This window comes from Amblyomma mixtum, chromosome 4, assembly GCF_055824585.1.
Source record: "Amblyomma mixtum isolate Tamu chromosome 4, ASM5582458v1, whole genome shotgun sequence".
Taxonomy (NCBI): domain Eukaryota; kingdom Metazoa; phylum Arthropoda; class Arachnida; order Ixodida; family Ixodidae; genus Amblyomma; species Amblyomma mixtum.
In genome coordinates this window covers 150263483-150287504 of record NC_143015.1, presented here as the reverse complement: position 1 = coordinate 150287504, position 24022 = coordinate 150263483, and the positions used below count along the sequence as shown (strand labels likewise).

At 47.1% G+C, this 24022-nt stretch overlaps 1 protein-coding gene across 4 annotated transcripts in view; it reads left to right on the top strand.

The window, feature by feature from the left end:
• Positions 1–24022, top strand: part of LOC149348751 (ATP-sensitive inward rectifier potassium channel 12-like) — a 151523-nt gene that overhangs the window by 103164 nt on the left and 24337 nt on the right. For 2 of the 4 annotated variants that reach the window (XM_089588311.1, XM_089588312.1), the window contains exon 2: positions 2160–2214. The exons of the other annotated variants lie outside the window; for them this stretch is intronic. The gene's annotated coding sequence lies outside the window, so the exon portion shown is untranslated. The remainder of the gene's footprint in view (positions 1–2159; positions 2215–24022) is intronic. 4 annotated transcript variants of the gene reach the window in all.

Genomic DNA, 24022 nt, shown 5'->3' with positions numbered 1-24022 from the left:
TACATATGCCTCACAAATGGTTGGTAGCTGCCTCTGTAAGAGCGGAAACCAGCACTACACATCCGTTTGCGACGCGCAAAGGAGTTAATGCCCCCGGAAACAGGTGTCTTTTGCCTCTGAGCGCAAAGCCTTCCCGAATAACTGACGCTGTAGCGTGTGCGCTAGTCCGACCGCCAGCTTGGTATAACGGTACAGGGAGTCTATAGTGCATCTACCCTATTGACCGGTCCATGGAGCGCGCTTCGGTGGCAGAGAAGAAAAACTGCAGGGGGCACTTAAGCTCGCCATGCCCATATATGCGGAATTGTTAATTCTCGACTTTACATTCATAGATCGCTGGGAGTCCTCATGTTACTCTTGAAGCAGCGGTGCAGCGGTTAATAAGCGATGCGCCACTGCCCTGCGATGACAGGTGCTGCCTCCACTGGGGCTTGCGAGACCCAGTGTGCCCTTCCCCAGCAACCTCTCGTGGCCAGTCATTAATTTAACTGCCACCTGCCATGGTAGCCAGTTTGCTCGCAATCCGGTGGGCAGGTTGTGATGACGTCACAAGGTCACGTGATCTTGGTGGTCTGCCCAGGCTGTAGGAGCGGCAGGTTGCTCCAGCCGGTCCGGCTGAGAGGCTCACAAATGGTCGACAACGTCGACGTCGACGCCGCCGAGGCCGGGAAATTTTTATTGCGTAAGCAATACTGCGCCAGGTTTCGAGCCGTCGCGTAGCTCCCGGCGGTGGCCGAGGTCAAACAGATGGAGCGCCGTTGCCATAGCAACCGTTTCAGCCGCGCTCCACCAGGCGGCGGGACCGTCGCTGCGCTGCCACCGCGCGCCTAGTCGCGCGCTCTCGACGCATGTGTCGGAATGTGGAGAGAGGAAGAGGGAGGGAAACGGGGAATAAATACGCGCGTTCGCCTCGGGCAAAACAGTTGCTGCTTGCTTACGCAAACTGCCCGGTTTAACCAGAGCTAAACCTCCGCTAATTTTTTTTTTTTCAGACATGGGGGTACTAACCATGTACTAACACTCTGGCGCTAGCAAATGACGCTTTTAGTTGCAGATCAGCGCCGTGTTCTCTCGCTGGCTGACTTTTAATTGACTCAAAATCAAGCGGAGAGCGATTTGAGGACACACTTAGGCAAAAAGGAGAAATAAAGAGAACAACGTGATCGCGAAGTTTGTGACAAAGACAGAGGTGGCGAGGAACAAAGCACACTCAAGACAAACACGGAGAAATAAACAAATATCAAGACAAAAGCGAAGAACGCGTGCGGCCACAAGGGAGAAAGGAAAAAAAATGAATATTTTTCTCTGAGCGTCATAATACATTACATGTTGAGGTGGAGGACGTTGAACATTATGTACAACAAAATACAAATGAAGTGCGAGAGTGATTAATGAGCCAAAAAATTAAAGATCTCAAGAACACAAACGTGACGACCGTATAGAAAGCGAATATTGCAAGCGAGCAGCAGGTTTGGAGTAGGTGCTGTTATCAATACTTTAACCGTGTCCAGTATTCTTGGATAAAAAGTTTGAATATTGGAATATAGTAAGCTACTGTTATGAAAATATTGAAGGTAATGGTCCGTTTTTCCGATGCGTAGGAAAATCTTTCTTTTGAAGTTTTTACATTATATCGCTCGCATCGAGCAGTTAAGACTGCGATAGAAATACAATCGGGAACGCTAATGACGACAGCAAAAACATGAATAGAAAAAAAATGCAAGCCTGCTCACGGGAGATCTGCGAATATATATATATATATATATATAGCACAAAAAAATAAACTTGGTTGCTAGAGGTAAAATGCGAAATTGAGAAACGCTTCATTTAGGCAAACATTTATTGCGAGTCGACGTTTCGGACAGAGCCTGTCCTTATATATATATATATATATATATATATATATATATATATATATAATATGCGCCGTGTATGTGTGCGTGCGCGCGCGTGTGTGTGTGTGTGTTTTATGTGTGTTTTATATGTGCGATATGTGAAAAAGAATTGTGTTCATAAGCTATTTCTCGTTGAAAAATGCTTTTCTCCAGAATTGTTGGGTATGCTTTCTTAACTTTCAGAACTCCTTATATTTACCACTTCACCGACGATATTTCCACGTATCTCTAAGTATGTCTTCCATCTCTCTTTTTTCTTCTTAGTGTTGGAAGCGGAGCGCGGTTCTGCAGGAAGCCCTGGCCAAATCCTCCATTGTGGGTACGTGTTGTTTCACCTGAGGCCAACAGCAGCAACAAAAGCTCGGCACTGCTTTCGTGTCCCGCAGCCCCCTGCCGCTTTATCAGTCCTGGAAGGTCGGCGGTGACAATGTCGGACGACTCTTCCCCGGGACCATTCATCTAGACTAATAGCGGCTGGCCCTAATGACCTGCTAACAGCTTCCATAATCCCTGCTGTTAGCGTGCTGCCTTAACGACAACGACACGCGCTGTCGGGCTCGGAAGTCGCCGTAGCAGAACGACCGCCTGCCGTTCCTGACTGAATGGCAATTATTCCGTGGGCCACTTGTTTACTATCATCATCATGATGATAATCAGCCGGGAGACGTCAAGTATACCGTTATAAAATGGTCCGTAAATATATAGGTTTCTTATACTCTATTGCTTTCCTATAGATATTTATTTTTCTCTGTTCATAGTCTATAGGCTTCCTATAGACAAAAGTCTATTAAAAGTGTTTGGTCATTAGTGTATAGATTGTCTATAGACTGTCTATAACATTTGTATTGCCTATAGACTGTTCTCTATGATTTGTCTATGAGGGTCTATGGAATTTATAGACAGAAGTCTATAAACTGTCCAAAAATTTTTTTTAAAGTGGAGGTTCGACTGTAAAGCGAAGCGAACAGCTTTTATGTCCTATATGAGCACGTATGGACTGTTGGTTGCGACGCTTCTAGCCTCTGCAGCTTGCAGAAACGCGGCTAACCTATACACATCTCGCAGCCCGTATATACACCTGAGTCCTGAAGTCGCCGTAGCAGAACGACCGCCTGCCGTTCCTGACTGAATGGCAATTATTCCGCGGGCCGCTTGTTTACTGTCATGATGATGATGATGATGAGCCAGGACACGTCAGGTATACCCCTATAAAATGGTCTATAGACAGTCTGTAGACTTTTTATATACTCTATTGCCTTCCTATAGATATTCTTGTCTTCATACTCTATAGACTGTCTGTAGACAAAGGTCTATTGAAAGTATATGGCCATAAATCTGTAGAGTGTCTATAGACTGGCTAGAGCATTTGTATTGCCTATTGACTGTTCTCTAGGATTTGTCTATTCATAGTCTATGGACAGAAGTCTATTGAAAGCATATGGCCATAAATCTATATATTGTCTATAGACTGTAGCATTTGTATTGCCTATTGACTGTTCTCTAGGATTTGTGTATTCATAGTCTATAGACAAAAGTCTATTGAAAGTATATGGCCATAAATCTATAGTGTGTCTATAGACTGCCTGTAGCATTTGTACTGCCTATTGACTATTCTCTAAGTTTTGTCTATTCATAGTCTATAGATTGTCTATAGACAAAAGTGTATTGAAAGTATAGGGCCATAAATCTATAGAGTGTCTATAGACTGTCTATAACATTTGTATTGCCTGTAGACTGTTCTCTAGGATTTGTCTAAAGAGATGTTTATAGACTTTATAGACAGAAGTCTATGGACAGTCTGTGGAGTCTAAAAAAATTGCAAGGGTAGTACAAAGGCCTCTCTCGTTAACCGAAGCTGCACAGTTAATCACCCCAATATTGTAAATGGATGGTTTCCACTCTGGCCCTTTGTAGGACCGGCCTTTACATGTCCAATACATGTCCAATGTTGGCCCGATTACTGGTGCTGCTTCGGTTGACGTTCAATTAACCATGTCCCGTCACTAGCCGCGACCGCGCCCTAGCCTAGCAGATTTTGTAATCTCGTCTGGCCACATGACATCCGGCGTGTCATGGCTGCAGTTTTATTCACTTGGAATCCGTTATGTTGCCCTCTACAAGTACTGTGCTAAAATGGACCCTAAAGAAGATTTTATGCATTGTGCATTTGCTGCGAATACTTCCAACTCGGTACCTCCTCCAGACCATTCTTGTAGTGCAGTTCGCGCAGAGTGTTGGCCGTTGCTTTCTTCGGATTTTTTTTTGTCTAGAGAAACTAGGGATGCGCAGATTATGTTTCGAAAACCTATCGAATACGAAGAGGCTAGCTTTTGGTACTGAATTGAATGCGAAAAAGGTATAGTTAAAAACCGAATCGAATAGGTATCGAATAGTGAAAGAACGGAGTCGACTACGAATCTAATATGTGTGTGATTGTTCGCTGCCGGCGCGTATATTCGCGCAAAACGAACATCCCAGCGAAACAGCGAAGCGCTATAGCGGCGGCAATATAACTGACGAAGTCAAAGCTGTAAAGACGCAATAGTGACCTTCATTAGGGCGCACGAAATACGAGGTAAATGTATTAACTGTATGGCTGCTATGTATAGCTTGCACAAAAGAAAACTGCGTTTTGCTATACTGAGGACGACAGCGAACAAATTAGCGCCAAATCAGGGCCCAATTAGCGGGAAATAAGCCGCGTCGTGGCGCAGCATGCTGTGCGGATAGGGTTGAAGCAGTTGCCGAATAAAATAACTAAGGCATGCGCTATTCGAACTTCATGCAGATTATTCGTAAACTTGAGAACGGGTTCGATTCGTCTCGAATTTTGAACATGTATAGTTTTGGACAAAAGTCTTAAGGCCAAATGCTTTTCGCTACGTGTGTGACTTGTGTTTTGAATGATCCGCTGCACGGAGTATTCTAGGAACATTCATTTCTCTGCAGCTGAACAATGTGGTCTTAAGACATTTAACCAAGGCTGTATTACTTGATTAGTTGAGCGAATCGAATAAGATATTCTATTCGCTATTCGAAAATTTTCGAATATTCGTGCACCACTAAGATAAAATCTTTCAAATGGGTAGCTTTTATTTCCCGTTCCCTCGAAGCAATCAGTGGCGCCATTTCTGGCCTCCCAGTATCGCTTCTCACCGAAAAGCGCAACTGAAGCTACTTGAAAAACAAATGTGCCACTATACGGCCGCTTATAACAAATTTCCGGATACACGCAGGGAACAGTGGGTGCAGCTTCCATGGGAATACATTCTCACCGAGTGCCCACAGAAGCCCCTTTGTGTTCTGTCGATACTTGTGTTCGTCTTCGTCATCCTCTCCTGTGCTCACCTGTATGACAGTTTTGGCATGCCCCGTAGGAAGTGTGCGCTTATTGGGTTCTACGACGCGGAGTCAACTGTGGAGGAATATGTGGCGGGCAAGGGCTGAAATCCACTTCCGCGTTAAATATATACAAGAAATGAGATGTCTGTAAAGACAGTCAAATATGATTTCTTGGGGAGAAAAAAAATATGAGAAATGGTCGTGCTGATGCTAAGCGCAGTGCGCAGTGAACAAAAACAAAGAAAAACGTCAGGATGTCAACCAGTGTCAGTCCAGGTATGGCATGTTGAAAAAAGTTGTGTGATGCAATAACCTCATAGAGGCTTTATCATAGAAATATCATAAAATTTTATGATATTCTATGACATCTCTATGATGACTGCATGGTTTTGCAGAAATGTATGACGTTTGTATGATAATTTTGAATGATTTGTGTGATAATTGTATGATATTTGTATGACTAACTATGAGTTTATTGGATCATACAACTTTTTTCAGCAATACATGTTGAAATTTGGTCAATGTAATATGTTGAATGAATACGTTGAAAAGAATGCGATGGGGACTGACTATGACACCGTATCCTGTATCTCTCGGAAAATAAAGTAACCTACTATTACTTCTTAACACTGCGCTGCAAACAATGGCAGGTATTTACAAACCTCGCTTTTTCCTTCTTTGCTCATTCCACTGTGTTGCTTTTACTGCCTCAATTATCGCCCTCACCCAAGCCGGGCAATTTCTTTATCTAGCGAGCTAAACGTGGTGTGACGCCTCTGCTAACAATGTGAAGCGTCTCTGCAATTTCGCGCGTCATTCAGTGCCTCTGCCGAAGCGACAGCCGACCTCTCCACCTTTCCCTCTCATTAAAATTCCTTTCTCTCTCTCTCAGTGCCCTGAAAGCACTGAGGGCACCCTCGGTCTCGACAACGCAAGAACGAAAGGTTCGCTTGTAATTGACGGTAGGGCGGTGTTCTCACAGTGCCTCCAATCTGCCATCAGCATACGTCAAATGAAGCTATCTCAGCCGCTGGAAAGGAGACATACAAGTAGGGTCAATTAACTTGCAGAGAACTGTGTTCGTGCCTTCCAAGTTTTGTTCGAACTTCGAAGTTTGGTTGTCCACCGAGATGTGACTTTTACTGCGCCATTTTCTTTTCTAAAAAAAAAAATAAACAAATTTCAGTTTATCCATTAACGCTGTCGCATCACACCCTTAAGGGGGCGCCTAAATGTCACCTCCGGTTATATAAGCTGTAATTCAAAACCGACCTGGCCGCCGCGGTGGCTCAGTGGTTATGGTGCTCGGCTGCTGACCCGAAAGACGAGGCTTCGATCCCGGCCGCGATGGTCGAATTTCGATGGAGGCGAAATTCTAGAGGCCCGTGTACTGTGCGATGTCAGTGCACGTTAAAGAGTCCCAGGTGGTCGAAATTTCCGGAGCCCTCCACTACGGCGTCTCTCATAGCCTCAGTCGCTTTGGGACGTTAAACCCCAATAAACCAACCAACCAACCACATAGCAAACCGATTATTCTTCCGGTTAACCTCCCTGCCTTTCCTCTTCTTCCTCCTCCTCCTCCTCCTTAAATCCCCGTAAACAAACCAACCAATCAAAACCGACTTGTTGCCCCAACAACTTTCGTTAGTTTTCTCCGAAAGCCTTCGGGAACGTGGTCACCATCCTCGGTACGAAGAGCTGAGAAGTTCAGGCTTGACCGCCCTCAAGTGGCCGCCTCTACCGGCACGCCATAAATCACTCAGAAAGACAGTGAAAAAAAAAGGAAAAAGAGGGTAGACAGGAAACCGGCGCGCTGTGTACGACGCGATACAGAATCGTGCATGCGCCTTTTAACGTGCGCTTGTCGTACAGGCGGGCGCCAAGCGAACCGTGTCGTGCAAGAGCCGAATCTTGTTCGACGAGCACTCGCGACAAGCCACGCGCCATTGAAACTCGAAGGCAGCGACCGCGGTCCCTGCGCGTCTCTCGGCCACGCATTGCCGCCCCTGCCTTCCTGGATCGGTGGTTTTCCAAAGGGCGGACCAGCCAGCAGCTAACCGTGTCGGTGGTTGGAAGTCGGTGTTGAAGGCCGCGTCCTTTAATTCGCTCGCTTCCAGGCCTAGCGTGGCGCCCCTGGCGAAAAGGAAGAGAAAAAAAAAGGATAAACGGTAAGAAATGAAAAGCCGGGAAAAAGCGAGGATATAAGAATAAGAACATCGCGAGGACACTTTGGCAACTGGAGTGTTGAGAGGCGACAGCCGAAGACGCTATGCCGTGGCGTTATCCGGTGGATGCGATGTCACACCATTCCCGTGGCTATATCAATACACAAATTATACTTCTCTCGGGGATCTTAAGTGTTAATTACGCTTAATTACACTTCTACATCTAATTTGCCACAAATCCGACATTTTCCCGACCATTCTTCGACAATTTTCACTATGCCGTGATGACTTCCAGTGGATGTGACGTCACACCGTTCCCGGGGCTATAACGATACCCAAACTATAAATCTTTCGGGGATCTTAAGTGTTCATTACGCTTAATTACACATTTTTCCATCTAATTTGACATAAATACGACGTTTTTCCGACCATTCTGTGACAATTTTCGCTATGCCGTGACGACTTCCGGTGGATGTGACGTCACACCGTTCTCGTGGCTATATCGACGTCCGCGCTATTTCGACGCAATTTCAACAATTTTGCCTATACTTAATTGACTAATTAATCTAGAGTCATCAAACTTGGCTTCTAGGTTCATTTTTTCCTCCTCTATTTGAAGCAACCATTCGTTTTCTCCTATCCGAAACTTTATAGAGGGATGAAACGAATGGATTTTTAACAACGAAAGATGCTGTAGATCATCCTATTGTTCTGTTGTCTCCCTCATTAGAGTGAGGGGGAGGTAGGAGAAGAGGGACGCCGCACTTTTTTGTCTCGATAACCGCGTACATAAGTTGAGGTCGTCTACTGAAACTAAATTCACAGGAACACCTAATTTCATTGTGTTGGCATTGCGATATCATAAGGAGCTGTTGTTTTTACCGGAAATGACGTCACTACCCTCCAGCCAATGAAAATGCTCCGGTATGGTGACGTCGCTTTCCTCCAGCCAATGGGAATTCTCTGGTCTGCGGACGTCGCTTCAGTACAGCCATTTATGACCAACGACGCATTTTGGCTCCGTGGGGTTTCAGTTATCCGACTAGCTTAGCTACTGCGGTCGCTGTATTAAGGCGAAAGCCTTTAATGGCTCATACTGTCTTCCGTTAACAAAGCGTGTCACACGCATGTAACTCGAGAACCAAAAAGATAGAAGAAATATAGTGTTTGCTTCAGATAGAGGATAAAAAATGAACCTAGAAGCCATGTTTGATGACTTTACAGTAATTAGCTAATTATAGGCAAAAATGTTCAAATAGCGCGGACGTCGATATAACCACAGGAACGGTGTGACATCACATCCACCGGAAGTCGTCGCGGCATAGTGTCCTCGGCTTTCGCCTCTCAACACTTAGTTGCCTAAGTGTCCTCGCAATTTTTTCTGTAGCCGGGGTTTCTCGCGAGGCGACACATGTTCATGGCCCACATTTTCAAGCCCGCGACGGAAGGAAACTCGACTTCCGTCCGGCTTCTCCATCCGACCTTAGGCGCACATCGGAAAAAGCATGGGGGGGGGGGGTACATTCAGCATCGAGGTCAACCAATTAACGCGTCCCGCGTTCGACTACGAATGCGCAACTCGCGCTCGAAGGCCTTCGAGCGGCGCTATATCACGCGCCACATCTGCGCGAGGGGGGGGGGGGGAGAATATGATGAATCATTAGTTGGGGTTCGTTTTATAGCTCCTGATCAAACTGACGTCATCAGGTTCCTTGAATTGCTAGTGCTGCGGAGACTATGTCCACAATATACTTCAGCAGCATAGTAACGTACATCTTGCATCACCACAGTCATCACACACCTACACTGTGAACAGAGAGGAGTAGAAAGGGAGTAAGATGTTCCCTAGCGCACTCCCTTTCATAAGAGGCTGTGCTAGAGTACAGGTTACTCCCTTTTCAGGCTAATGGCTCATACTGCCGCCCGTTCAACAAAGCGTGTTACACGCGTTTAACTCGGGAACTAAAAAAGATGGGAGAAAAGCAGATAGAGGAGGAAAAAATGAACCTAGAAGCCAAGTTTGATGACTGTCGGTTTATTAGTTAACTAATTATAGGCAAAAATGTCGAAATTGCGTCGAAATAGCGCGGACGTCGATATAGCCACGGGAACGGTGTGACGTCACATCCACCGGAAGTCGTCACGGCATAGTGCAAATTGTCGCAGAACGGTTGGAAAAATGTCGGATTTGTGTCATATTAAGAGGAAAAATATGTTTTTGTGAATATAAGTAATTAACGGTTACTATCCCGAAAGATGTGCAATTTGGGTATCACTATAGCCATGGGAACGGTGTGACGTCCCATCCACTGGATGTCGTCACGGCATAGTGTCCTCGGCTTTCGCCTCTCAACTCTTAGTTGCCAAAGTGTCCACGCAATTTTTTCTGTAGCCGGGGTTTTTCGCGAGGCAACACACCTGCACGGCCCCCCTGTTTTCACCATTTCTCGCGTGGGGTCATTGGCGTAAGTTGGGTAACCATGCCTGCCTCTAGGTGACGCTACAATCTCTCAGTATACCGTCCTGAACCAATCGGCGTGTTGTTTTTTTTTTGTTTGTTTGCTTAAAGCATAGGTTGTTCGGGAAGTTGCGCCGGAAGTTTCGTTACAGACTTTCGGCTCTCGCAACAAATTGCAGATGGAGGCGTAAAAATGAATGAGAAAATAAGCCTCACCCGCACCACTATCGCAACAGCATCCCCATGTCTTCTGTATACCAACAAGTGCGTGCCAGCTTGTTAGCGTGTGTCCGCATATACCGTAGGTGGTGCAACCGGCCGCCAACTTCGCATAAATTCTGGGCTAATCTGTGTTTTCCACTACTTTAAGCGTGTTGGGTGCGGAAAGTTCCCCCTCTGATATGATTGCGAATTTTTTTTTTTCTGAGAGGTGACATTTAGGAAAAAGAACAAACAACAGCAAAACAGAGGTCCGCCGCTACGATAGCGGACCAAAAAGAAAGAAAATGGCGGCCTCGCAGACATCTTGCCTTCACGGTAGCTGACTGGCGTTTTGGCGGCCGCGTCGTCGTCGCCGGAGGAGGACTACGTTTTCAGTTTTTTTTTTTCTTTTCTTCTTCGTCTCTTCTGCGTGCGTCTCCCGTTACGGCGGGGGTTCTCCAGCCTGCAGCCGTGTGTAGGGTTACTACCTCCGCAAGTGTTTTTCCACGCTCACACTTCTCCGTCAAGCGCGAATAAGAGGAAACGGTCGTATTCACTTTCTCCGCCCGAAGTCCGCGGAAATGCATTGCGTAGTCTTCCACGCACCGTGTACGTACACACAAACACGTCCCGAAGAGAAAGTGGGCGCTGTAAATAACTGTTCAACGCTGAAGTGAATGCTATAAATAACAGAATATGGAATACCGAGAAACATTACATTCCTTGAGATTATGATTCAGGGAGGTTGTTTCTTTTGGGAAAAAAAAAGGAACTTATTTAATTCGCGGCGTGTTTAGCTGTAGCCTGGGAGCTCCCGACCCCCCTTCAGTCCGAACAGTATGAAAAAAAGCAGGGAACACGAAGTTTTACTTCCGCAGAAATGCGCTTACATACACAGTCGACAGAAGACCCTGCGAACTTTATATAAGGTCTGTCTACTTTATTTGAAACCCCGGACTGAGCTCACTAATTTTGACTTCACCCGGACGTAGGGCCAAAGGTTTCTTTCGTGATACCGGGCAGATGCTCACTGTACTGAAGTCTTATGGTCTGTTAACAGAACTGTTGATAGTTAACGCCTCGACCTAAAACATAACCTTGCCCTAAACCTAATGGAAGCTAACCCTCACCAAGCATATACGGTAAACTGTGATGGACTTAAGCAGTTCTTTATTAATTGTTAGGCGCTGCCGCGGTGGCGCAGTGGTTATGGTGCGCGGCTGCTGACCCGAAAGACGCGGGTTCGATCCCGGCCGCGGCGGTGGAATTTCTTTGGAGTAGAAATTCCAGAGACCCGTGTACTGTGCGATGTCAGTGCACGTTAAAGAACCCCCAGGTGGTCGAAATTTCCGGAGCCCTCCACTACGGCGTCTCTCATAGCCTTAGTCGCTTTGGGACGTTAAACCCCATAAACCAATCAATCATTAATTGTTAGGCGATATAAAAACTAACCTATGACCCTAAACCTAAGCTAACACACACATTCACTCACACACACATGCACGAACGCACACGCTCTCTCTCACACACACATGCACACACACACACTCTTTTTCTCGCACACGTGCACTCTCTCTCTCTCCCTCACACACACATGCACATGCGCACACGCACACACACGAAAAAAAGGCACGCTTCCCAGTAGAAGTAATCCTTTACTGTATACGAACGAAGTCTGCCTTATAGCATTGTTTCGACCTGCGCTTTCGTCCTGCACGGGATGCGTGCAACGCGCCTTCCGGTTTTTGCATGGCAAAGAAGGCGGAAAAAAGTGCATAGGCGAAAAAGCCGGGTTTCCCGGACACATTGCTCGTGCATAGATAGTCGTTCTGCGGCTGAGTCACAGCGGTCGTTTCTTCCGTGTGACAACCGGCTTTCGAGAACGGCCTCGTTGCAATTGTGTCCGTGCCTCCATTGCTCGAACAGGCCTCTGACGAGGCTCCGGCTTTCACGTCGTGTCCTCAGCCACCACAGCGGCTCACCGAACGCCGGACGAACGTCCGTGGTGTGTTGTTGCCCGGCAGTTTAGCTGCGACTGGTACTCAGTACATTAAAACTGCCCCGGACGTTTAGGATGTCTGCGGGACGTCTAGGAGAGTGTCATTGCCTATTGAGTATTCAAGAGAGCCGTTTTCCGCGTTGCATCTTCGGAAGTGTTTGTGGACAACTTCGTGTGTGTGGCTGTGCATCAGGTTTTTGACTAGCTGCCCAGTGTAAGTCATTTTATACGATGCGTCGTCACCAAAGGGCTAACATCCGGTAAACTGTTTCGTTTATGTCTCTTCTTCTACGCACGCACTAGTAACTTAATGTTCAAGGCGTTCGGCCGATGATCCGGAGGTCGCGGGTTCAAGTCCCGGCCGCGGCGGCCGCATTTCTATAGAGGCGTGGATTGTAGGGGGAGGGGCTTAGCTTTTTAATAAAGCACAGATCAATCAATCCCACAGGCATGAACTGAGATTCGATCACCAACTTCTTCCCAATAAGCACTGGAACTCCTTCGGACGTCCTGCGGACGTCCTGAACGTCCGCAGTACGTTTATAGGAGTTTCAGTGTACATTGGGATGTTGTTTGAAGCTAGCCTCAACCTGAACCCCTTCCCGCACTTCCGTAAAATGTTTAGCGATATATTATACTATATAGCTGCCCAAAATCGGTGCACTAGAGTTCCCCGGCCACTGGGATCTCGGTTGAGAATACGGGCTTGGAACGGTAAGTAGACCGTATCTCAGGCTATTCCCTGTGAATGCGTGAATCTAAGCGTGCAGTCGCTGAGGCAAGCGCAGGGTTGGCATTGTTTAACCCTTGTTTGTACGCGTTACCGTTTGGTTGAATCTGGGAGACGGCGCTGTTGTTTTCGTTCATGGGTTTTTCTACTCCTTTTGTGTCACTCTGATTACGTAACGTGCTTACTTCAAATTCGAGACGCAAAATAACGAATGCGGCCTGGAATCTAACCCATGTGTGAATTCCTGCTGAGGCGTATCAAAATTACCGTTGCCGCTGAGCAAGTTTCGCCAGACCACGTAGACCACGAAGAAAGAGGGGGGGGGGGGGGGGGGAGTTGAGAGTAGGATAGGGCACTGGCTGCTCAATATTTGCAGCCGTGGCTGGCGCGTAAAATGTGAAACGACGCAGCCAGTCTGATGGCACGTGCACGACGGGAATTCCAGAGAACTGCGCAGGTGTATACATGCACTGCGTGGGGGTGGTTTAAAAGCTGTAATCCGGCTGGTTTCTGCGGCGATAACACCAGAGGAGAGAGGTATACGTTGTGGCGCATGTGGTGGAGGCGTGAATTTAAGCAAAATGTTTAGGAAAATGAGCTGGGACTTTGGCAATTACACGAGGCTGCTTGGATTGCTTTTAGGACCGAGCTGGCCTGCGTACGCAGCTGGAGAACATCTATTTGAGGTAGTCGTGGGGTGACTTTTCTCAGTATGTGTGATTCCTGGTCCACTCTTATACAAAATTTCGTTAAGGCAGATTATGAGCAGTCTGCAGAAAGTCTATGGATTGTCTGTTTATTATTTTTTTTATGAAGGCAAGAGCAGTTGTGTCATTACATACCGTGGATGTCCCCGCCATAGTCATACCATCGTGATGGTACATTACGTATATGTAATGTACCATCACGATGGTAAGAAACGCGAACAGAGCGGAGTCTAAGCGCTCCGCTGTTCGCATTTCTTTTCACCACGCTTTTACTTCGATGGCGGCAAAAAGATGGTGGAGTTGTTCGGGATGCATTCTAGGACGGCTCTAAAGTATTTTTATTACCACCCAGGTAAAAGCGCCGTCAAAAAAAATTCGAACAGCGGAACGCGTAAGCGCCGCGTTGTTCGCGTTCCTTTCCATCCTGATAGTACGGTTGTCTCCTTTTCTAAAAAGACTCACCACTCGCCCTGTAAATGAGGTAAAATATAAGAATAGGGGGAAATATGCGGGGGTATACGGGAAATTTGTTTGCCAGCACCTCTGTATGCAGTGATAGAGGGTCAAAGCGTAGCTGCCGCATCACCATTCAGCCGCGGCAGTGAAGGATTCCCGCTAACTACGCGTATAGCCTTTGCCAAAAGTAAGGAGCCCGAGCGGTTTTCTTGCAAGCCGCGTAGGCGAGGGTCTTGTAGCACACGTGTAACTTCTATGTTCCTAATGTGCATTAAAACACCTATGGACGTCATGTGGACGTCTAAGGGAGTTCCAGTGCTCATTGGGTTACCAGTGCTCGTTGGGTTACAAAGGGGCTGCGGCGAGAGATTCTGTAACCCTCAAGAAATTTGCTAGACTGTTCATGGATCGGCAAGGATGAAGCTCCCTTGAGAAATTTACCTTCGCCAAACGGTGTAGGCACTATCAGCGTCAAATGAAACACGAAGAATTGAAACGCAAACAACACAACTCGCAGATATTGCACTAGGGAGGCGAAATACAAGAGCAGTTGACTTTCCCACCGAAGGCGGAAAGACCGCTCTTCTGAAGTGTTAATACCTGTATTTCATCTTCAGCTGCTAATATGCTTGATTGTTTGTGCTCGCGTTTCATTTGACGCAGATAGTACATGTGTATATGTTTATGCGTGTATATCATCCAAAAGCTCTGTGCGTGCAGAACTCTAAACACGAATACGCCTGCATGGGAGTAAAATGGGAGTAATCTGTACTCTGGCCCACTCCCTTTTTATAAAAGGGAGTGCTGTAGAGGTCAACATTACTCTCTTTTTAGTCCTTTCTGTTTCGAGTGTATACTGTGGTTATTTTCTATCATAGTTATTTCTACCGTACAATACGCATATATGCTAGACCGCCGATTTACGAGTCCTTCGTTCGTGACAGGTTCCGAGTGGCATTCGACCGCGTTTCCCAACGGAAAGTGACCTAAGTATAATGCACCTACAAAGCATACTGCTTTTTGGAAAAAAGTGCACGAAGAGGCGTTTTGTAGGAAGATACTAAATTCTAGTTCGCTCCACGCTGGCGCTGATATAGGGGCAGTTAACGGGAGTGCCAACCGCATAAAGTGGACCGACCCTGGCAGGGAGGAAGCCCGATTACTTGGAATTATTTACGGCGTCCAAGTATGGATTCATTCGTTTCAAAATCGCGCCGCAAACATTTCCAGCATTTTGAAGAGCCGACGAGTCGTAAAATCGCGGCACTTTTTTTTTTCTCCTGCGTCGTCCCTTTCTTTTTTTTTTTTTTCGTTTACGCCTCGCACTGAAATGCGTTGCCGTCAGGAATGCATTCCTTGGCTGACCTGCTTTTTATTGCTACTTCCCGTTATCCGGTCCGTTATCAGGCGCGACTGTACTCCCCGATTCCGAAGGGTTTGGACAGCCTGCGTGGCGATTAATTCAGCCAGTGTCGCACCGTAAAGGTCGAATAGCTCGCCGAGGTTCTGGAAACGACCCGTGCGAAGAAAAATACAAAAAAGATAATGAATATCGATAACGAAGTCGTGCAGGGCTCACTACACCGCCTAATTATGGGAAACACTGTTCAGACTGAAACTAATTAAGAAGGCTTTGCCCGCTATAATAGGAGACAGCTGGTTTCTTTGCGAACTGTAGCGTATATATCGCGAAGGCGTAATGAAATCGCCGCGGTGGGTTGGCGGTTACCGTGCGGTTTAAAGGGAAGCTGCATAGGTTTTATAAATCAACGCGCTTAAGAGGGTCGAATATGGGAAACTTGCAGGTAAAGCATGCGAAGTCTTTTTGGGCTAGCACTTGAAATACTGAAGTAATACGTCCGGACGCCCTTCAAGCTTCTCCGCAGCGCACAACGCCAAGTGAGGGGGGGGGGGGGGGGGGCGCATGATGACGTCATCGAAGGTATCGGTACATTTCCAACGCACAAACGCCTACTTTGAAGGAAAAAAAAAACAATGCCACCGAAGGCAAACCCTACTGACAGTTGTTTGGCAGGGTCTAATGAGTCAGGGCAGGGTGTGGCTGACGACAGCCGTTATTTGAAATCATACCTACGGTGATGTCACGCTAAATTTCCCTGCACTCCGCCTGAGCATTGAGGAGAAGCGCAAAATTCAATCGTCGATTACGTCACTGTTTTAAATGCTAGTGCAAAAACACTTGCATGCTTTACCAACAGCCTATATAGGTTTGAATCCTTGAATATCGCGTAATTCTAAAAAAAAAGAAAAGTGCTGCAGTTGCCCTTTAAAAAGAGTGCGTTGTTGGGAGAGTCGGTCAAACATCAACGATGAGTACTGCGCACACACAAACAAGGACAGGGAGGGGGGTACAGCGTTCGTTGTGTACCTTTCCCGTCCTTGTTTGTGTGTGCGCGGCACCCTTTGTCGATAGCCCACGCGATTCTTCACAGCGCGCAGCGTCAAATCGCGCTTCACTGCGACCACGACTTTTTCTGGAACCCGCGTCCACATGTGCACACAGAAGCTCGAAAGGATTCACCGCAACTACGTCGCGCTGAAAAGAGGGACCCGTGTCGATTTTGAAGCACTTTCGACAACTGTAGTCGGGGAAACGAGCTCTTGAGACAGTGAAACTTGGAAGCGCTCTCAGACGCGACTGTCGAGCCGTAGGCAGCCATCTTGAACTAACAGGAAAAATTCAGGGGGCACTTCGGCTCTCTAAACTGCGGCAAGGCGAAAGCCTTTCCTGGCGCACTGTCTGGCCTTGAATGCGAGAATGTTTGCGCTGTACTAGTGCTTTATTTGACTACACTTTTTGACTACACATTACAACTGCACACTTTAACTGCCGACTTTGAGTGCTTCTTTAGCACGACTCTCTCTCTGCTTCGATGAGTTCGGTTGTATCCATGGCTCTGTTCGCAGTAATGAGGTATGTAATGGGGTCACCCACGGGCGCCTTACGCCCCCTGTCGGAGCGGACGACAACTATTTTGTTAGTTGTCGTCTGCTCCAAAAGGTGGCGTCAGGCATCCGTGCGTGACCTCATTACTGCGGATCCGCGCACTCTGACGTCATAACCATTTCGGCCAACCGAAAAGCGTGATACCTCTCCTTCTGCTGACAGCCTTCTGTCGAAAACGATGAGACATTAAAGGCTTTCGCCTTAAAACACGAGATTTACCATACGGCTCTCCCCTAACCTCGCGAGCCAGCGGAGCGGAGGTGCCGCTCCGCTGACTCCTGCTAGCGAGTGAACGTTCTGCGCATGCGCACTTCAGCGACCGCTCCGCTCAGCCGTGGAGTGGACCGTCCCAGCAAACCAAAAACCTCTCAGAGACGTCTAGCTAGACGTCTCTGAGAGGTTTTTGGTTTGCTGGGGTGAAACCAGCCAACTAAGTTGCGCTTTCCCAAGAAGTAAACACCGCGAAGGCGAGTGTTTTGTTATTCTAGTTTTTTTTCTCCGCATTTCAACTAACTAGCGTCGTGTCACTGCACCACCCGTCTTAATAGAGCACAAAACATAATGGGGAATGTGTTTTGAAGTGTAAACCCGCCGCGGTGGCTCAGTGGTTATGATGCTCGGCTGCTGACCCGAAAGACGCGGGTTCGATCCCGGCCGCGCGGCCGAATTTCGATGGAGGCGAAACTCAAGAGGCCCGTGTACTGTGCGATGTCAGTGCACGTTAAAGAAGCCCAGGTGGTCGAAATTTCCGGAGCCCTCCACTACGGCGTCCCTCATAGCCTGTGCTGCTTTGGGACGTCAAACCCAATCAACCAACCAACCATACAAGAATACCTGGGTCTTAAAGAAAAATAAGCAAATTACAAGAAATTTACAGAGATGGCTTAAAAGCTGCAAAATATGTCGGGAGTGCTGTAGTACAGAGTAAATGCGAAAAAATGGTAGAGCTGCCGAAGTGTGCATCCGTTTTTACCGCCGAATGTTATGCTCTAGGCAAAATAATAAATGAAAATATTGAAAGTAGCGTAATCTATACTGATCCACTGAGCCTGCTCGCGGCAATGCATTTTAAAAATGCTGGTGAACCCCTAGCAGGAAGTATCATTCACAACACAGAAAAGGTCATTACACGAGGACATGTCTTAAATTTCTGCTGGGTCCCGAGCTGAGAGAGCCGACTTATGTGCTGCACATGCTCGCAGTGGTGAAATAAAGAAGTAAAAATTCCCCATAGAACTGCAGGATGTCAGTACTTTAGTAAATTGAAGGAGAAATGGCAGAAGACATGATATCAGGGAGTAAACAACCAGGGAGTAAAGGACCCAGCCTTAGATAACTGAAATCAGGTACGCATCAGGAACAATTTATCGAACTAATTTTATGCTGTCTTCGCATCGGACACACGCGCATGACACGAGTTCTTGCTAAAAGAAAACAAGACAAAAATTTATGCGAAGCATTTGGAGATGAGCTCTCATTAAACAATATGTTAATGACATGCACAAACCTAGAATCTCCAAGAAAAAAATATTTTAATCTAATTTTAAATGACCACACCCCATTTCACCCAATGCTGCTCTTGTTGCTCATTCGCTTGTTTTCGAGTTTTTGAAGCAAGCAAATGTCTTGAAAAGGTGTAAGTTTGAAAAAAACTCTGGTCTATTAAGCACTAAAAAAAAAAAAAGAACACTTTCACCATGTGCTTGGCGCACGATAGCCCTAATTGCTTACGTGCCACAAAACGCAACACGCGAAGCACAACTGACGCTTAAACTCATGTCACATGACGTGAAGGACCCCCCCCCCCGTTTTAATTAGATTAATTAGCTTGTGTGTCATTTACATCAACTCTGCTACGAGTCGCGCCGTGAGGGAGCGATCCATTTCGGCGTTTGAACATGTGTCTTAATCCCCTACTCGGCTGGACGGTTGTCCCACCTTGGGCTCCATCGAATGGACGGTTATTTATTTATTTATTTGTTTATTTATTTATTTCGTGTACCCTCAGGGCCAGAGGCATTATAGAGGGGAGTGGTTACATAAACTTCAAAAAAAAAATGTACAGTGCAGCAAACTAATCAGTAATACATAAATGATGGCGCCTAGTTATACAATATTAACTGTTGGGTTCTTGGTGTGCTGGTTAATAGAATATAATACACAACATACCCGGCAGCAGTGCAGTGAAAAAAAAACGAACAACAAAATGCTAGTACAAAAAAAACAAGAAAAAAAATTGAATAAATAGATGCTCCTACTTAATACAAGCTGAAGGCTTGGGTGCTAATTTCAGTTTCTGACGCTGTTTGCGTACAGCACGACCCTGCCTACCCAGTTCCCGCGGCTGTGTTAAAAGCTCTCATCAGAACTGCGTCATTCGCGTATGCTTCAATCGCAGCCACTGCAGGTCTTGCGTGGGTCGTGCTATTTCTCTGCAATTTCGCTTTACTGTACTTCCTTGTCTGTTGGGTGTAGTGTGTCAAGCACGAGTATACTTTACAAATACAGAGCGCGACATGCAAAATAAGGCCCCCCCCCTTTCGCCCTTTAATCTCTTGTCCCAAGACCTGTCGGTTGAAGACGAAAACACTCGGTTTGCCTGCGGTCTTTGAATTGAAACACTTCAGGCGTGACAAGCGTCCTGTGCCCTCTCTAAGATACAAAAAGAACGAGAACGGGACCCTAAAACATTTTCATTCAGCAGCCTGTCGAAGTGCGCGTATTTTCGATAGCGCCCGCCGAGGAGACTGGAGCGAATGGCATTTTTCTGCTTATCACGATTTTGGCGTTCGCTTCCTTAGAAATGCTGCACTTTGATAGAAGCGATGCGCAAAAAATCCCCCCCCCCCCCACCCCCCCCCCCCCCGTATGTGCTAGAATTTTTGTGCGCGTTGCAGAACTTCTGATGGGGGTTGAATTTAGTCCGTAGGTGAGCGGCGCGTGGTGTCGGTATACTTCACAGAGTAAATTGCTCGGCTAGTTGGTTCATAATGCGCAGATTGCGGAACCAGTGAAACTGACGCAGGACAAGAAAAAAATTCAGGGGGCATTTTGGCATTGACTGCGAGGCTGTTTATGCTGTACTAGTCCTTTATTTGACTACACACTTTGACTGCACATTGCAACTACACACTTTGACTGCCGGCTTTGACTGCTTCTTTCGCACGACTCTCTCTCTGCTTCGATGAATTCGGTTCTATCCATGGCTCTGTTAGCAGTAATGAGGCATGTAATGTAGTCACCCACGGACGTCTTGCGTCCCCTGTCGGAGCGGACGACAACTATTTTATTAGTTGTCTGCTCCAAAAGGGGGCGGCAGGCATCTGTGGGTGACCTCATTACTGCGAATCCGCGCACTCTGACGTCATAACCATTTCGACCAACCGAAAAGCGTGACACCTCTGCTGACAGCCTTCTGCTGACGACCTTCTGTCGACAACCTTCTGTCAACGATGAGGTATTAAAGGCTTTCGCCTTAAAATGGGCGCACACACAACAGCGCTTACTTACTTCAAAATCACTGCGGCGACCCGCATTGGAGAAGTGCGAAAGAAGAACGTCCACATGCTATACCGACCAGTGCACTGCACGGGCTCGGGCCAGCCCGAAAGCCCGGGCCCTGCCCGGCCCGCGGGCCGGGCCGGGACATGATTTGTTTTTGCCGGGCCTGGGCCGGGGCCTGAAGTTGCGGGCCCGGGCCGGGCTCGGGCTTAAAGCTGCGGGCCCGAGCTGGGCTTGGGTCCGTACAGAAACGGCTGGTGTCCGACTTCTAATTCACTATTGCAAAGTGAAGTACACAACTGCGGCATTGAAGCAGCGACACGGATGAGCTATGAGTTATAGTACGCGCTGAGAAAAAAAAAACTAAGCTTTATTCATTGACTTATTTATTTCCTTATTTCCACGCCGCGGTGCAGCAAGAGTAAAATTCAACCGACCTTAATTGGCCATTGATCGTTCTTCATCCCAAAACATACCTATACACTACTAGAAATGCATTGAGGAGGAACAAATTAGTTTACGACGCTTGTAGTCCTCAAGCACATACCGTGAAATTCTCGACCCTTTTAGCTTTTCGTTTCTACAGAGAGGTGACCAGTTCGGCTATGAGCTCAACCTGTGAGACCGCGTTCACTAAAAAAATGTCATCCTACTGCTTGCTAGGCAGCTTTAATATTTATATTTCGCGGGCGGCAGAATATAACTGATTACAATCATGGGGGAACACAAAGTACACTACTACGCGTGTATGCAGCCCTTTCTATTTAGCTCTCGGAACTCCCGAGTTTATCTTTGCCCACCTACACCAGATCGCTCTCCAAAAGACGGGCCTCACTTCCTTCCTTCTGGGTTAAAAATCACTTCCTTCTGGGTTAAAAAGAACCAGCTTTCTGGAAGCCAAACTGCGGTTTCAGAACCTTTGTCGGCCAGTTCCTTATTGGTATAGTAGCAGTCTACTTGCTCAAAGTGAGCAGTATACCTCAAGCGTTACTTGTGAAACGGGCCGGGCCCGGGCTGGGCTTCACTCCGGGATTCACGGGCCGGGCCGGGCTCGCTAGAGCGATAATTTAGCGGGCCGGGCCGGGCCCGGGCTTGAAGTCGCGGGCCTGGGCCGGGCTTCAGGTCTCGGGCCTGGGCCGGGCTCGGGCCTCAGATTGAGGCCCGTGCAGTGCTCTAATACCGACCTCTGTGGCTGTTCTGACGTCCATGTACTGTATCGACATTTATGGCTATTCTGACGTCGAAGTGTATATTTTTTTTCGTGTTTTTTCTAATGAACTAATTACACCTCATCAACCAAATTTTTTCCCACGGCAACATTTTATCACACACTGTCGCAATCACACTTTCACACATTTATCTTCAGAGAACGACGGAATCGTGCGGACGAAATTTGCGGACAATTTTTGCTGACGCGACAGAGGCTTATTATTCTTTCGCATTGATAATAGTTCAATAGAGTAGATTGCTGGGCTAGTTGCCTCATTTTATTCCCCTGCGCTGGTTACACCATCTCTGCAATACTTCATGCTGTTGCTTTGGGTGAAAAAACAAAACAAAAACGAAACATTAAACGATGATTTGACTATAATTCTCGGTGGCACGTAACAGCGGACCCCTAATTGCCACTCTATATACGCCTCCCCCCCCCCCCCCCCGATCTTTGCTTGAAGCGCAGATTTGTATTAATAAAACAGAAAATGTATACTGTATACAATCAGCCAGCAGTCTGTACGCGCAACGAGTATTGCGGGCCCCCGTCAACTGCCGTCGCTCAAGCAGCCTACGAAAGAACAAAAGCCCCCCCCCCCCCCCTTCCACTCTCCCGACATCGTTTATCCCGTCCCCACTGTGCGTAGAAAACAAAATTGAGCGCCCGCTCTAATGGGCTGACGACAAAAGCCTGTTGGAGCGCTTCTTGCCATACAGACCAAGAAGGGGGAAGCGTAGAATTCTTGAGTGATGTTCACGGTCGACCCTGTCGTTAAGCCGAAAACTTTTTGTTCTGTTCTTTCGTTGTTGTTTTTTTTTTTCTTCGTCCCGTTTTTCTCGTGGGTGGCGGCAGGGGCGCGGATTCGCGGAACCATGCGGGCGGTTCCGCTGCGATGTTTACCCCTTTTAGCGCTGACAACTTCGTGCCATTATGGAAGTGGCTTACGTAAGGCGCATTCCCGGCAAACCGCAGTTTGTACTGAGAGAAAAAGCGACACAGCTATAGGCTTTGTTTATTTTAAACTCTTGCTGCATGACGTTTGACAGCTAAGCTATGCATCAAAGGCTTTCGTTAGAAGGTGAAAAAAAAAAAGAGAATAAAGGAATATTGTGAGTACCGGAAGAGTGAACTTGCCAAAGAAAAAAAAAAAGCAGGCTTAATACATAGAGGCGAAGCGCCACCCACGAAACCGTGAGGAAACGTGTCGTCTGCTTTGACTTGCGGTAGTACGTCGTCTGCTTGCCAGGCGAACGCAGACGACCTTGAAAAGAGGCGTGCGACGCGGCACACGTGGCAGACGACGAGAAGTCGGGCAGGGTCAGTGATTGGTTCGTCCTCAGACGCGTCACCTTGAGCACGTGACCTTCCGCGACCAATCAGCGGTATGCGGGTGCGAAGCAACGCGTTTGGCAAGGCTGCCGCGTGTGCTGCACAGCCCAGCCGTCAACGCTTTTACGGCTGGCCTCAATTAACGCACGCATTGCTTGTTCGTCAGGATTTGTGCTTGCTTTCATTGATAATCCACGGCGGAGAAAGGACACCTACGATTCCGAAGCTGCGACACGCGGATTCTTGAGAAGTTGTACGTGCAGAATAAAATTAGTCTCAGTTTCTGCAAATAATTTCTAGTTGTCCACCAAGCTCAGGAGTCAAGACGACAGCACCAAAGTGCCAACTTTTGGTTGAAAAGCCCCTCGTCGTTTGCCCCGGAATTTGGCGCCCAACGTTGTGGAGCTGACTTGGGTCGAAAGTTAGAGTTTCCAGTTCGGCGATAGACCTATGCTTCAAAGCTACTCGAAGTAGTCACTTGCTCATGCGACGCTTTTTGGCTTATTCTTAGGTTGCCTTGGTCTTTGTCTGACGCTAGTCTTTCTCTCTCTCTCTCTCTCTTTGCTTCAGTTTCTAGCGGTAATCTTGTGCGCTAATATACAGCCAAGTCTAGGATTCTGGAACATCAGTTTTAATTGCGAGGCAGCTGTACTATATCGTAAAGTACTGTTATGGAAATATTTAAGGTCATGGTCCATTATTCCGATGCGTTTGTCTATCGCTCGCATTGAGTAGTTAGGACTACCCTAGAGAACCTATGGGGGACGTTTTTGACGATAGAAAAAACGTTCATAGCAAAAAAATGCAAGTCCGTCGAGGGGAGATCTGCGTATATATTGATTGTTATACTGGAATCTTGCGATATATGCAAAACTTGTGTTTATAAACAGTTTCCTGTTGAAAAATGCGCTTTTCCAGAATGTCTTTGTATGGTAGCGTCTTATCGGCTCCAATGGTATCTCGTTCAGCTCGAACTTCCGGTTTATTCGAACTGCAGTGATTTGGCCCCGTCAACATAGCATGCATAAATAGGGCCTTCATTCGAATACCGCATAATG